Below are 13,367 nucleotides of genomic sequence, written 5' to 3'. Positions count from 1 at the left end.
AAGGCAGATCGTGATTGAATTTTTTGAGGATGTGACTAAACACGTTGATGATGGTAGAGCAGTAGATGTAGTATATATGGATTTCAGCAAGGCATTTGATAAGGTACCCCATGCAAAGCTTATTGAGAAAGTAAGGAGACATGGGATCCAAGGGGACATTGCTTTGTGGATCCAGAACTGGCTTGCGCACAGAAGGCAAAGAGTGGTTGTAGATGGGTCATATTCTATCTATGTGGAGGTCGGTGACCAGTGGTGAGCCTCAGGGATCTGTTCTGGGACCCTTACTCTTCGTCATTTTTATAAATGACCTGGATGAGGAAGTGGAGGGATGGGTTAGTAAATTTGCTGATGACACAAAGGTTGGGGTGTTGTGGATAATGTGGAGGTCTGTCAGAGGTTACAGCGGGACATTGATAGGATGCAAAACTGGGCTGAGAAGTGGCAGATGAAGTTCAACCCAGATAAGTGTGAGGTGGTTCATTTTGTTAAGACAAATATGATGGCAGAATATAGTATTAATGATGAGACTCTTGGCAGTGTGGAGGACCAGAGGGATTTTGGGGTACGAGTCCATAGGACACTCAAAGCTGCTGCGCAGGTTGACTGTGTGGTTAAGAAGGCATACGGTGCATTGGCCTTCATCAACCATGGAATTGAGTTCAAGAGCTGAGAGGTAATGTTGCAGCTATATAGGACCCTGGTCAGACCCCATTTGGAGTACTGTGCTCAATTCTGGTCACCTCACTGCATGAATAATGTGGAAACTATAAAAAGGGTGAAGAGGAGATTTACAAGGACGTTACCTGGATTGGGGAGCATGCCTTATGAGAATAGGTTGAGTGAACTCGGCCTTTTCTCCTTGGAGCGACTGAGGATAAGAGGTGACCTGATAGAGGTGTATAAGATGATGAGAGGCACTGATCATGTGGATAGTCAGAGACTTTTTCCCAGGGCTGAAATGGCTAACATGAGAGGGCACAGTTTTAAGGTGCTTGGAAGCAGGTACAGAGGAGATGTCAGGAGTAAGTTTTTTACGCAGAGAATGGTGAGTGCGTGGATTAGGCTGCTGGTGACGGTGGTGGAGGCAGGTACCATATGGTCTTTTAAGAGATTCCTGGAGCTTAGGAAAATAGAGGGCTATGGGTAACCCTAGGTAATTTCTAAATTAAGTACGTGCTTGGCACAGCATTGTGGGCCAAAGGTCCTGTATTGTGCTGTAGGTTTTCTGTTTCAATGTTTGCCTGAATTTTCCTTGGAGTCAAAGATATTTCCTTAAAGGTATAAAACAACTGCTTTGGAACTGCCTCCAAGCCTCACAAATGTCATGATATATGCCAGCGACATTGAATATTTGTGGTTCAGATTCCAGCTATCCATCCACCTTAACTGTTTTTCAGTAAAGTCTCGGTGTTTCAGCCAGCAGCCCGACACCAGGTGGCGCCTTCGCTCCTGGGAGTTTGGTGATTTGGGGAAAGAAGTTTGGACAATGCAACACCAAATAAACTGAGCGATGAAACTTGCACAGGGACTTTTGGGAGATAAACAGAAGGAACGCTGTGAAAGAGGACTTAGCCATAATTTGGGATGTGGGTGGCTCTGCCAGACCTAGTTCAGTATTTAACACAAATCCGGGCTTACCCCTGTAGAGGCATCCTGGCTTCTTTCCTCTATCTTATTTCTTCTACTTGAGGCCTCCACGGAACTGATCAAAATTCAAATTTTAAAGTTCAAAGTAAATTTATTATCAGTGGACATATATGTCACCATATATAACCCTGAGAATTATTTTCTTGCAGGCATTTGCAGGAAGTACAAAGAAACAATAGAATCAATGAAAAATTGCACACAGCATTGCACCAATTTCAATCTTTTGCACATTGGCATCTCTCTACTGGACAAACACAAGTGAGCAAAAGACAACTAACTGTGCAAATACAAAAAGAGATCAATAAGAATAACAAATAATTAAGTAATAAATATTGAGAACATGAGGGGAAGAATCCTTGAAAATCATAATATGGGTTGTGGGACCAGTTCAGTGATGGGGTGAGAGAAGTTGAGTGAAGTTAACCCCTTTGGTTCAAGAGCCTGATGGCTGAAGGGTAGTAACTGTTCTTGAACCTGGTAGTGTGAGTCCTGAGGCTTCTGTACTTCCCTGCTGATAGAAACAGTGAGGACAGAGCCTGTGCTGGAGGTAACGTCCTTGATGATCGATGCTGCTTTCCTGTGACAGTGCTGCAGGTAACTGTGCTCAGTGGTGAGCAGGGCTTTACACGTGATGGACTGGGCCGTATCCACTACTTTTTGTAAGTTTTTCAGTTCAAGGGCGTTGGTGTTTCCATATCAGGCCACGATGCAGCCAGTCAGTATACTCTCTATCACACATCTATAGAAGTTAGAGAGTTGTTGCTTGGTTTGGAAGTTTTCGGACCTGGGACTGGCCACTATGGAGGAATAATGAGATGTTTCCAGGTGGGGATGATTTGTACCTTTAATGAAAATGGCTGAGTTTATCATTGAAACATCGGTTATAATCAAGAACTGTGCCCGACTAGAAGCCCAAGAAGAGAGTTTTTTTGTCATACATGGCGGAAAAGCACGAGATCCTTTTGCACATCGTGGCGCTTGAATACTCTGCCTATCCAGAGCTTTGTGGGAAGCTCGTGGAATGGCCTTGGAGATGAGAGAGTACGGTGCTGACGTCCCGCTTGAAAGGTTACGATGGAGAAATGATTACCAATCAGGAGGATGGTTTTGATCTGGATGGGGGAGAGATTTTTGTTTTGGTGCTAAGGGAGACTTTCTTATCTCGTCAAATGGGGAGTGTTCCATTACGCTCCTGATCTATGGTGGGTTATGGTGAATGGGACTAGGCAGAATAACAATTCAGCATAGACTAGATGGCCCGAAAGGCCTGCTTCTGTGCCGTAGCAATCTATGACCCTCTCTGTGCCTGGTTGATCTGCAATAGGCAGAAGGAGGAGGATTTACTGAAGTGAAAGGCTTCCCTGATAAAGGAAACAAAGAGCGACAATGATGGAATTGACCACAGGACAAGAGAATTGCAAGGAACAGGAATGAATATACAAAGAGGCTCGCATGGATAGGACACAAGAGATTCTGCGGCTACTGGAAATTCAGTTTTGGGCTAAGACCCTTCATCAAGACCTGTCTTCCTGAGAAGATGTCAACTGTTTATTCATTTCCATGGATGCTGCCTGAGCTGCTGAGTTCCTCCAGCATCGTGTGTGCGTTGCTCTGGATTTCCAGCATCTGCAAAATCTCTTGCGTTTAAGTTAAACAGTACCTAAGGTTCCATGCAAACTAATCATAGAATCATAGAACACTACAGCACAGAAAACAGGCCATTTGGCCCTTCTAGTCTGTGCCGAACATTATTCCACTAGTCCCATTGACCTGCATCCAGTCCATAACCCTCCAGACCTCTCCCGTCCATATACCTATCCAATTTATTCTTAAAACTTAAGAGTGAGCCCGCATTTACTGCATCAGATGGCAGCTCATTCAACACTCCCACCACTCTCTGAGTGAAGAAGTTCCCCGTAATGTTCCCCCTAAACCTTTCCCCTTTCACCCTAAAGCCATGTCCTCTCGTATTTGTCTCTCCTAATCTAAGTGGAAAGAGCCTATTCACATTTACTCTGTCTATACCCCTCATGATTTAGATTATGAAGACATGTAGTCCTCTTTTATTGACATTTAGTAATGCATGAATTAAGAAATGATACATTATTTTGTAAACCTCTATCAAATCTCCATGGAATAAAGCCCTAACCTGTTCAATCTTTCCCTGTAACTCAACCCCTGAAGACCCAGCAACATCCTAGTAAATCTTCTCTGCACTCTTTCAATCTTACTGATATCCTTCCTATAGTTAGGTGACCAGAACTGCACACAATACTCCAAATTTGGCCTCACCAATGTCTTATACAACCTCACCATAATATCCCAACTCCTATACTCAATACTTTGATTTATGAATGCCAGGATGCCAAAAGCCTTTTTTACAACCCTGTCTACCTGTGACACCACTTTCAGGGAATTATGTATCTGACCTCCCAGACCTCTTTGTTCCTCCACACTCCCCAGTGCCCTACCATTTACTGTGTCCTGCCTTGATTTGTCCTTCTAAAACACAACACCTCACACTTGTCTGCATTAAATTCCATCTGCCATTTTCTGGCCCATTTTTCCAGTTGGTCCAGATCCCTCTGCAAGCTTTGAAAGTCTTCCTCGCTGTCCACAACGCCTCTAATCTTAGCGTCATCAGCAAACTTGTTGATCCAATTTACCACATTATTATCTAGATCATTGATACAGACAATAAACAACAATGGTCCCAGCACAGATCCCTGAGGCACACCACTAGTCACAGGCCTCCAGTCTGAGAAGCAATCATCCACTACCACTCTCTGTCTTCTCCCATGGAGCCAATTTCGAATCCAGTTCACAACCTCTCCATGGATACCTAGTGTCTGAACCTTCTGAACTAACCTCCCATGTGGCACCTTGTCAAAGGCCTTACTGAAGTCCATGTAGACAACATCCACAGCCTTTCCTTCATCTACTTTCTTGGTAACCTCCTCGAAAAACTCTACAAGATTCGTTAAACACGATCTACCACGTACAAAGCCATGCTGACTATCATTAATCAGCCCTTGGCTGTCTAAATACTTGTATATCCGATCTCTCAGAACACCTTCCAATAATTTACCTACTACTGATGTCAGGCTCACCAGCCTGTAATTACATGGTTTACTTTTGGAGCCTTTTGTAAACAACGGAACAACATGAGCCACCTTCCAATCCTCTGGCACCGCACCTGTGGCTCAGGACATTTTAAATATTTCTGCCAGGGCCTCTGCAATTGCTACACTAGTCTCTCTCAAGGTCCGAGGAAATATCATGTCAGGTCCGGGGGATTTATCTACCTTTATTCGCTGTAAGGCAGCAAGCACCTCCTCCTCTTTAATCTCTATATGTTCCATGACACTTGCTGCTTGTTTCCCTTCCTTCCATATACGCTTTGCCAGTTTCCGGAGTAAATGCTGATGCAAAAAAATTGTTTAAGATCTCCCCCATCTCATGAGGCTCCACACATAAACAACCACTTTGATCTTCTAGGGGACCAATTTTGTTCCCTTCTATCCTTTTACTCTTAATATCCTTGTAGAAACCCTTCGGGTTTACCTTCACATTATCTGCCAAAGTAACCTCATGTCTTCTTTTTGCCTTCCTGATTTCCATCTTTAGTATTTTCTTACATCTTCTATACTCTTCATGTACCTCATTTGTTCTTTGTTGCCTATACCTGCTATACACCTCTCTCTTTTTCTTAACCAGATCGCCAATATCCCTTGAAAACCAAGGTTCCCTATGCCTGTAAATTTTGCCTTTAATCCTGGCAGGAACATGCAAACTCTGCACTCTCAAAATTTCGCCTTTGAATGCCTTCCACGTACTGAACACATCCTTGCCAGAAAACAACTTATCCCAATCCACTCTTCCTAGATCCTTTCTCATTTCCTCAAAATTGGCCCTTCTCCAATTTAGAACCTTAACTCGAGGACCAGTCCTATCCTTATCCACAATTAACTTGAAACTAATGACATTACGGTCACTGGACCCAAAATGTTCGCCTACACATACTTCTGTCACCTGACCTGTCTGGTTCCCTAATAGGAGATCAAGTATTGCATCCTCTCTCGTTGGTACCTCTATATATTGATTTAGAAAACTTTCCTGAACACATTTGACAAACTCCAAGCCATCTAGCCCTTTCACAGTGTGGGAGTCCCAGTCAATATGTGGAAAGTTAAAATCCCCTATTACTACGACTTCCTGTTTCTTACATCGGTCTGCTATCTCTCTACAGATTTGCTCCTCCAATTCTCTCTGACTATTGGGCAATCTATAATACAACCCTATTAGTGTGGTCACACCTTTCCTGTTCCTCAGCTCCACCCATATGGCCTCTGTAGATGAGCCCTCTGGGCTGTCCTGTCTATGCACAGCTGTGATAGTCTCCCTGACTAGTAATGCTACTCCTCCCCCTTTCATCCCTCCCCCTCTGTCACATCTGAAACAACGGAACCCCGGAACATTAAGCTGCCAGTTCTGCCCCTCCTGCAACCAAGTCTCACTAAAAGCAATAATGTCGTAATCCCACATGCCAATCCACGCCCTAAACTCATCTGCCTTAACTACAATACTCCTTGCATAGTTTATAAGAATAATAATAATTATTATTCTCTTTTTGTGTTTGCATACGGTGTTGTCTTTTGCACAATGGTTGTTTGTCTCTCTTGTTGTGTGTGGCTTTCCATTGATTCTATTCTGTTTCTTTCTATTTACTGTGAATGCCCACAAGAAAATGAATCTCAGGGTTGTATATGGTGATATCAAAATTCAAAGTTCAAAGTACATTTAATATCAGAGTATGTATACCATATACAACCTGAAAAGCATCCTCTTCACAAAGTCCACGAAACAAAGAAATCCTATTCTCAGTGTTTCAGTCTCTCAGTCAGAAAAATTAGCAAGGAATTGGTTTGCCCATGGTTTTTGTACATCGATAATAAATTTACTTTGAACTTTGAAATCTGAACATTCGAACGATTCAGTGGTGACTTTGACAAATAAAATACAAGAAGGAAGCTCAGGACATCTCTTCAGGGGTAAGCATGGATCTGAGTTAAATACCCAATGACTTCTTCAGGTTCAACTTATTGACACTCTGTTTCTCTGAAATTCTACTTCAAAATTCTGCTTCTCAGAAATTCTGCTTCTTGGAGATTCTATGGCCTCTCAGAGATTCTGCCTCCTGGAGTTTCAGTCTCTCAGAGATTTGGCCTTTCAGAGATTCTACTTCTTGGAAATTCAGCTCCTCGGAGATTCTACTTCTCGGAGATTCGGCTTCTCAGAGATTCAACCTCTCAGAGATTCGGCCTCTCGGAGATTCTACTTCTCCAAGATGCTTTATTTCTGTGATTCTACTTCTCGGGCATTCAGCTTCTCATTGAAACTCGTCGAATATTGAAAGATCTAAACAGAGTGGGTGTGGAGAGGATATTTCCTTTAGTGGGGGGGGGGTCTAGAGCAAGAGGTCACAGCTTTAGAATAGAGGGACAGCTATTTAGAATGGAGAAGTGGAGGAATTTCTCGAGGCAGAGGTTAAATCTGTGAAATTCATTGTCCTGGATAGTTTTGGAGGCAAAGTCATTGGATATATTTAAATTGGAGGTTGATAGGTTCTAGATTAGTTAGGGTTAGGCAGGAGAATATGGTTGAGAGGGATAATAAATCAGCCATTATGGAATGGTGGAGCAGATTCAATGGGCTGAATGTCTTAATTCTGCTTCTTATGTCTTATGTTCTTTGGAAAGCGCAGGACAGGATTTCTGGCCCTGTTGTGCCAACCTTTTAAACTGTCCTATGATCGTCCCATACTCATAGCGCCCTCTGAGTGAACAAATTGCCCTTCGTTTTCCCATTAATATTTCACCTTTTACTGTTAACCCATGGCCTCTATCTCTGGTGTCAACCAAGCTCAAATGGAAAAGCCTGCTTGTACTACCCTATCAATACCCCTCGTTTTTTGTATACCTCTTTCAATCTCCTCTCGTTCTCCTACACTCTAAGGAATAAAGTCTGAACCTGTCAAACCTTTCCCTACAATTCAGGTGAAGAATCTGTGTTGTGTAACAGTTTCCCTGGACTGTCTATTGCTACAAGCATCGTTTTTTTAAAACTCGGGACCCGATCTCCTACTAAATCAAAATACATTGCAATCCATTAAATGGAATAAATAAACCTATATATAAAACTGCTTCTCCTTTGCATAGCTTTATAGCCTTGCTTTTTATTTAATAAAATTATATCCTCTCACATCAATCTTTCTCACACAGACAGTGTAAAACAATTGATTGCCACCTTACACAAAATGAAATCATCTCTTGGACAAAGTAACCAAACCATCATTCATGGACACTTAGCTAAGATATTGTATCATTTCCACTGGAAGTAATTTACGTACAGGACATAGTTCCTTTGCTGTAGAAAAATGACAACACACTGGGGGGGTTTATCATCAATACCTTTTACCGTAAGTGATCTGGTCAATATGCACATCCTGTCAGTCTTAGGCAATCTTATAACAGAGTGTTTTAATGTGGATCTTAGTCACTTTAACAATCTGGTTCAATAATTTTACAAAACTATATACTTCAGAATTAAAATTAACCCTTTTAATTCTGGTCCCCATTCCCCTTCTGACATGTTGGTGCATGGCCTCCTCTTGTGCTACAATGAGGCCACACCCAGGATGGAGGAACAACACCTTTATATTCCATCTGGGTAGCCTCCAACCTGATGGCATGAACAGCGATTTCTTGAACTTCCAGTAATATTTTTTGTTCTCCATTCCCTCTTCTTCAATTCCCCACTTCGACCTCTTAACACTTCTCTTCACCTGCCCAGCACCTTCCCCTTCTCTCCCTCCTCCTTTCCTTTCCCCCATGGTCCGCTCTCCTCTCCTACCAGATTCCTTCCTCTCCAGCCCTCTACCTTTCCCACCCACCTGGTTTCACCTATCACCTTCTAGCTGTCCCCTTCCCCCACACCCCACCTCTTTTATTCTGGCTTCTTCCCCCTTCCTTTCTAGTCCTGAAGAAGGGTCTTGGCCCAGAACATTGACTGTTTATTCATTTCCATAGATGCTGCCTGACCTGCTGAGTTCCTCCAGCATTTTGTGTGTGTTGCTCTGGATTTGCAGCATCCGCCGTATCTCCTGTGTTTCCGTACTTCAGCGGCTGCAAAGAAATTCAGGACATCCGGAGGCCATGACGGGTAAATTTAAATAATGTATTTTCCAATGACAACAAAGATACTGTACCATCTCACCTTAAATCTACTATCATGCTGCAGACATATCTACAGTTTGTCTTATCAAATTGTTATATTCATTTTCAGTTTTATTTTGTACTCTCCTGCAAAATTATTAAAGAATTTCTGAGACAAATAAGATTCTGCAGATGCTGGAAATCCAGAGTAACACACAAAATGCCGGAAGAACTCAGCAGGTCAGGTATTATCTATGGAAATGAATAAAGAGTTGACATTTCAGGCTGAGACAATCAATCAGACTGGAGGAAAATCAGCAAAAGGCATTTTACACAGAGTGGTGGGTGCATGGAACGTGCTGTCAGGGGTGGGGGGAGGCAGGTTCATTAGGGATATTTAAGAGACTCTCAGATAGGTGCATGGATGATAGAAAAATGGGGGGCTATGTGGGAGGGAAGGGTTGAATTGATCTTAGTGTAGGTTAAAAGATCAACACAACATCATGGGTCAAAGGGCCTGTCCTGTGCTGTAATGTTCTGTGTTCTATGTTCTATTGCAATCGTTTACTTTGATAAACATGAGGAGTCATGCTAAGATTAGACAGCAGGTGGAGTACAGCTTCAGGAAGTTGTCAAAAAGCACCTTGCCTTAAAGAGAATAACTACATTACATGTTTAACATTGGTGCAAGGTAATAACATCACACTCTACTTGCTTAGCGTAATATAGAGTTAAAGGCAGATCAGATATCCTAACCAGGTGGACTTCTTCCTGCATGTCACTTCCAGAGTCTGTCCTATCTGTGGACTTTGAAAACATGTAGCACTTACAAATTACTCATCATAGTTCTAAAGTAAGTCACCTGAATTCATATAGACTCTTGGCGATGCCCCCGACAAACATCTCAACAACAGGTGCCATGGTGACGGTCAATGCAATGCTGTTACAGCTCGGGGTATCAGGGTTCAGAGTTCAATTCAATGCTGTCTGTACGTTCTCACTGTAATCACATGGGGGTTTCCCCTGGGTGCTCTGGTTTCCTCCCACAGTCCAAAGACACAATGGTTAGTAGGTTAATTGGTCATTGTAAATTGTCCTGTGATTAGGTTGGGGTTATGTATGTTGATTGCTGGGAGGTGCAACTTGTTGAATCAGAAGGACCTGTTCCACACTGTATCTCTTAATAAATAAAAATAGGTTAATAACAGGTTAATGAGAACACTGATGTACACATAAGAGTTGGGCACAATTTGTTGTCCTGACCATAAAATCACTGGTCTGACCCAGGGGTGTTTGCAATTTACTGAACAGGCTGAATAGACAGAATAAGGTTCTGCCCCAGGCTGGTAACTGAGCGTGTGTAAATGGACTCAAAGCTCACAGGGAGTTCCGTGATGTCTCATATGACTTACTCCAATTCCGTTGTAGTTCGGCCATGATCGTAACAAACCCATCTCCCAGGACAAGCCTTCTTCTCAATGCTACCATCAAGGAGGAGGTACAAGAGCCTGGAAGCACACACGCAACACTTTAGCAGCAGTTTCCCCCCCTCCAGCACCAGATTTCAGAATGGGCAATGAACCCGTGTGCATTACCTCACTGATACTTTTTCTTTTGCTCTTTTTTTACACGACTTATTTATTTAATATGCAAGAAGTATATACACATACACATTATATATATATATGAAGAAGAATGTGTGTATATATATGTACTTATTCTAATGTATGATAATTTTATTATGTATTTCAATGTACTGCTGCCATAAAACAACAAATTTCACAACGTGTCAGTGATATTAAACCTGATTTTGATTTTCAAACACACACACACACAAACTGAATTATTATAACAGCTTGCTCTTTTTAAACATTGTAGTGAGTGATTGCAGTATGTGTTTTAATCTTGTGGATTGTTCAGCTATGAACTCTGAACACAAGAGATTCTGCCGATGCTGGAGGTCCAGAGACACATACACAGAATGCCGGAGGAACTCAGCAGGACCAGCAGAATCCATGGAAGTGAATAAACAGGTGACATGTCAGGCCACGGCCCTTCTTCAGGACTGAAAGGGAAAGGGAAAAAAGCCAAAATAAAAGATGGGGGATGATAAGCTAGAAGGTGACAGGTGAACATCTTTTCTGATTTTTTCTTGCTGATTTAGAATTAAATTGGTTCCCATAGAATATTACACTCCTAACCTGGAGCATGATGCCTTGAGGTTGCTTGAAGTCATAAACTAAACTGATTAACAGCTGTTCCAAGCATTCTGGATACACAAAACTAGATGCAATTGTTTCTTTGCTATAGTAGTACCAAGTATTATAATATCCAGTTCTTCTTCAAGGAGCAGTGCTTCAGAAAGGGCAGCATCCATCATTAAGGATTCCATCACCCAGGTCAGGGTGATGGCCTGTTCTCACTGTTACCATCAGGAAGGAGGTACAGAAGCCTGAAGACGCATACTCAGGAACAGCTTCTTCCCCTCTGCCACCGATTCCTGAATGGACATTGGACCCATGAGCCCTACCTCAGACTAGTTCTATTTTTATTTTTGCATTACTTATTTAATTTAACTACTATATATACACTTCCTGTAATTTACAGTTGTTTCTCATTATTATGTATTGTATTGCACTTCTGCTGCAAATTCAATAAATTTCACAACATATTCCAGTGATATTAAACCTTAGTCTGCTTCTGAACTTCATTTACAGTTGCATAACTGAATTCATTAGAAGACATTTACAAACTGCACTATGGTAACACACACAAAATGCTGGAGGAACTCAGCAGGTTAGGCAGCCTCTATGGAAATTAATAAGCAGTCAATGTTTCGGGCTGAGACGCTTCATCAGGATTGGAAAGGAAGGGGGTAAAGCCAGAATAAGAAGTTGTTGGTGTTACAAAGGGCTTGTTTTCTCACTGTTTGGCACTGCGACTTTATTTTTGGTATTCTTTTTAATGTTGTTTTATCTTTGAACGGTTTACTATAACTCATTGAACTCGGAACGTGTTCCAGTTGATTACGCTGTGACTGTTAATACCACACTGAGGGATAAAGAAACTGTTGGACTTGAAGCCTCCCCAGCATTGAGGACACTTACACAAGGTGATGCCTCAGAAAGACAGGATCAATCATTAAGGACCCCATCCCCTAAGACATGCCTTCTTCTCATTGCTACCATCAAGGAGAAGGTACAGGAGCCTAAAGATACGCACTTAACATTTTAGGAACAGGTTTTTCCCCTCTGCCGTCAGATTTCTGAATGAACACTACCTTGCTTACTTTCATCTCTCCCTTTCTGCGCTACTTATATATATATAAGTTACAATTTATATATATGTTACAAAATACTGTACCACAAAACTGCAAATTTCAAGACATAATGCCAGCGATATCAAACCTAATTCTGATTCTGATTCTGAAGATTGAAAGACCGGGAGGATCAACAAATGGGAAATTTGCATCCCTCACCACCCGCCCGAAGTTGTTGGTGGGGCCTCCAGCAACTGTCTGTAGCTATGAGATATTATTATAACCATGGGTTCCAAGTGTATAACAGCCTTCTCTATGATCCCCAAACTCCATCATGGATGGACACAAGCCTGGCTAGGAAAAGAGGAGCAACCCCATCTCATAAAAAAATCCAGCGCTACAGAAACTGCAACAGAAACTCCAAAATACTTCATTGGCTGTGTGAAGATTGGCTACAGGTCAAGACAACCTGGAAAACAGGCCCAGGACAGAGGACGCTGATGAGCTTCTGTCAGTGGCCTAAACCCCGAGTATGAGTACTGGGGTTTAAGATCTGATCCCAAAGCAACTGATTGATACACTTCAGCTGCTGTGCTGAACAATCGTGAAGTTAAATGCCGTATTAGCCTGCCTTTAGATGGTAAGCGTCATTTTACAGTTTAGTAATTTCAAGACCTTAATAAGCTATAGGAATTGACCCACTCCCTCAGAATGTATTTTGAACTTCATTCTTTTTTTTGTTTGTTTTCAATGGATTTTTTTTTTGTAATAACGTATAAGACAGGATTTGGAATTTCTGGGCGCATTATCAGGCTGTATTGAATGTCCCCAGTGTCGAAGCATATGGTGGAACAGGAGCACAGCACTGGGTGGTCACACACGGACGGCTCCGTGTAACGGGGTCACTTCACCAAAACAGAACGGGTCGCATCCTTACTATAAGAATCGCTCTCTTTTTAACCGAATAAAAATATCTTCTTTTCTATTGGTTCGGTGTAAAAACACACAAGCAAAATCATTTATTTAACCTGAAATTCATACTAATGGACGTTATTTAAAATCACCGAGAAAATTCACTTAAAATGGTTGAAATTCACTTCTTCATCTATGTTTCTCCCCGCAGTTGCCAATAAGTATGTAGTGAGCAGGTCCCCATTGTATGCCTGTTGACAGTCTGTGATTGGGAGTATATTTAACTCAGCTTCTTGCATTTTTAACGGATCTGGTCAATGCTCATCTGAAAGCGA

The 13,367-nt window shown here is 42.0% G+C and overlaps 1 protein-coding gene across 1 annotated transcript in view; it reads left to right on the top strand.

Annotated features, from left to right (window-relative positions):
* Positions 1 to 8,786, top strand: part of asb2a.1 (ankyrin repeat and SOCS box containing 2a, tandem duplicate 1) — an 84,916-nt gene extending 76,130 nt beyond the window's left edge. The window contains exon 12 of the mRNA XM_063043306.1: positions 8,736 to 8,786. The gene's annotated coding sequence lies outside the window, so the exon portion shown is untranslated. The remainder of the gene's footprint in view (positions 1 to 8,735) is intronic.
* Positions 8,787 to 13,367: the final 4,581 nt, after the last annotated feature.

This window comes from Mobula hypostoma, chromosome 1 (genome assembly GCF_963921235.1).
Source record: "Mobula hypostoma chromosome 1, sMobHyp1.1, whole genome shotgun sequence".
In the NCBI taxonomy this organism is placed as follows: Eukaryota; Metazoa; Chordata; class Chondrichthyes; order Myliobatiformes; family Myliobatidae; genus Mobula; species Mobula hypostoma.
The sequence above is the reverse complement of the archived record's forward strand: the minus strand, read 5'-3'. Positions and strand labels throughout refer to the sequence as shown.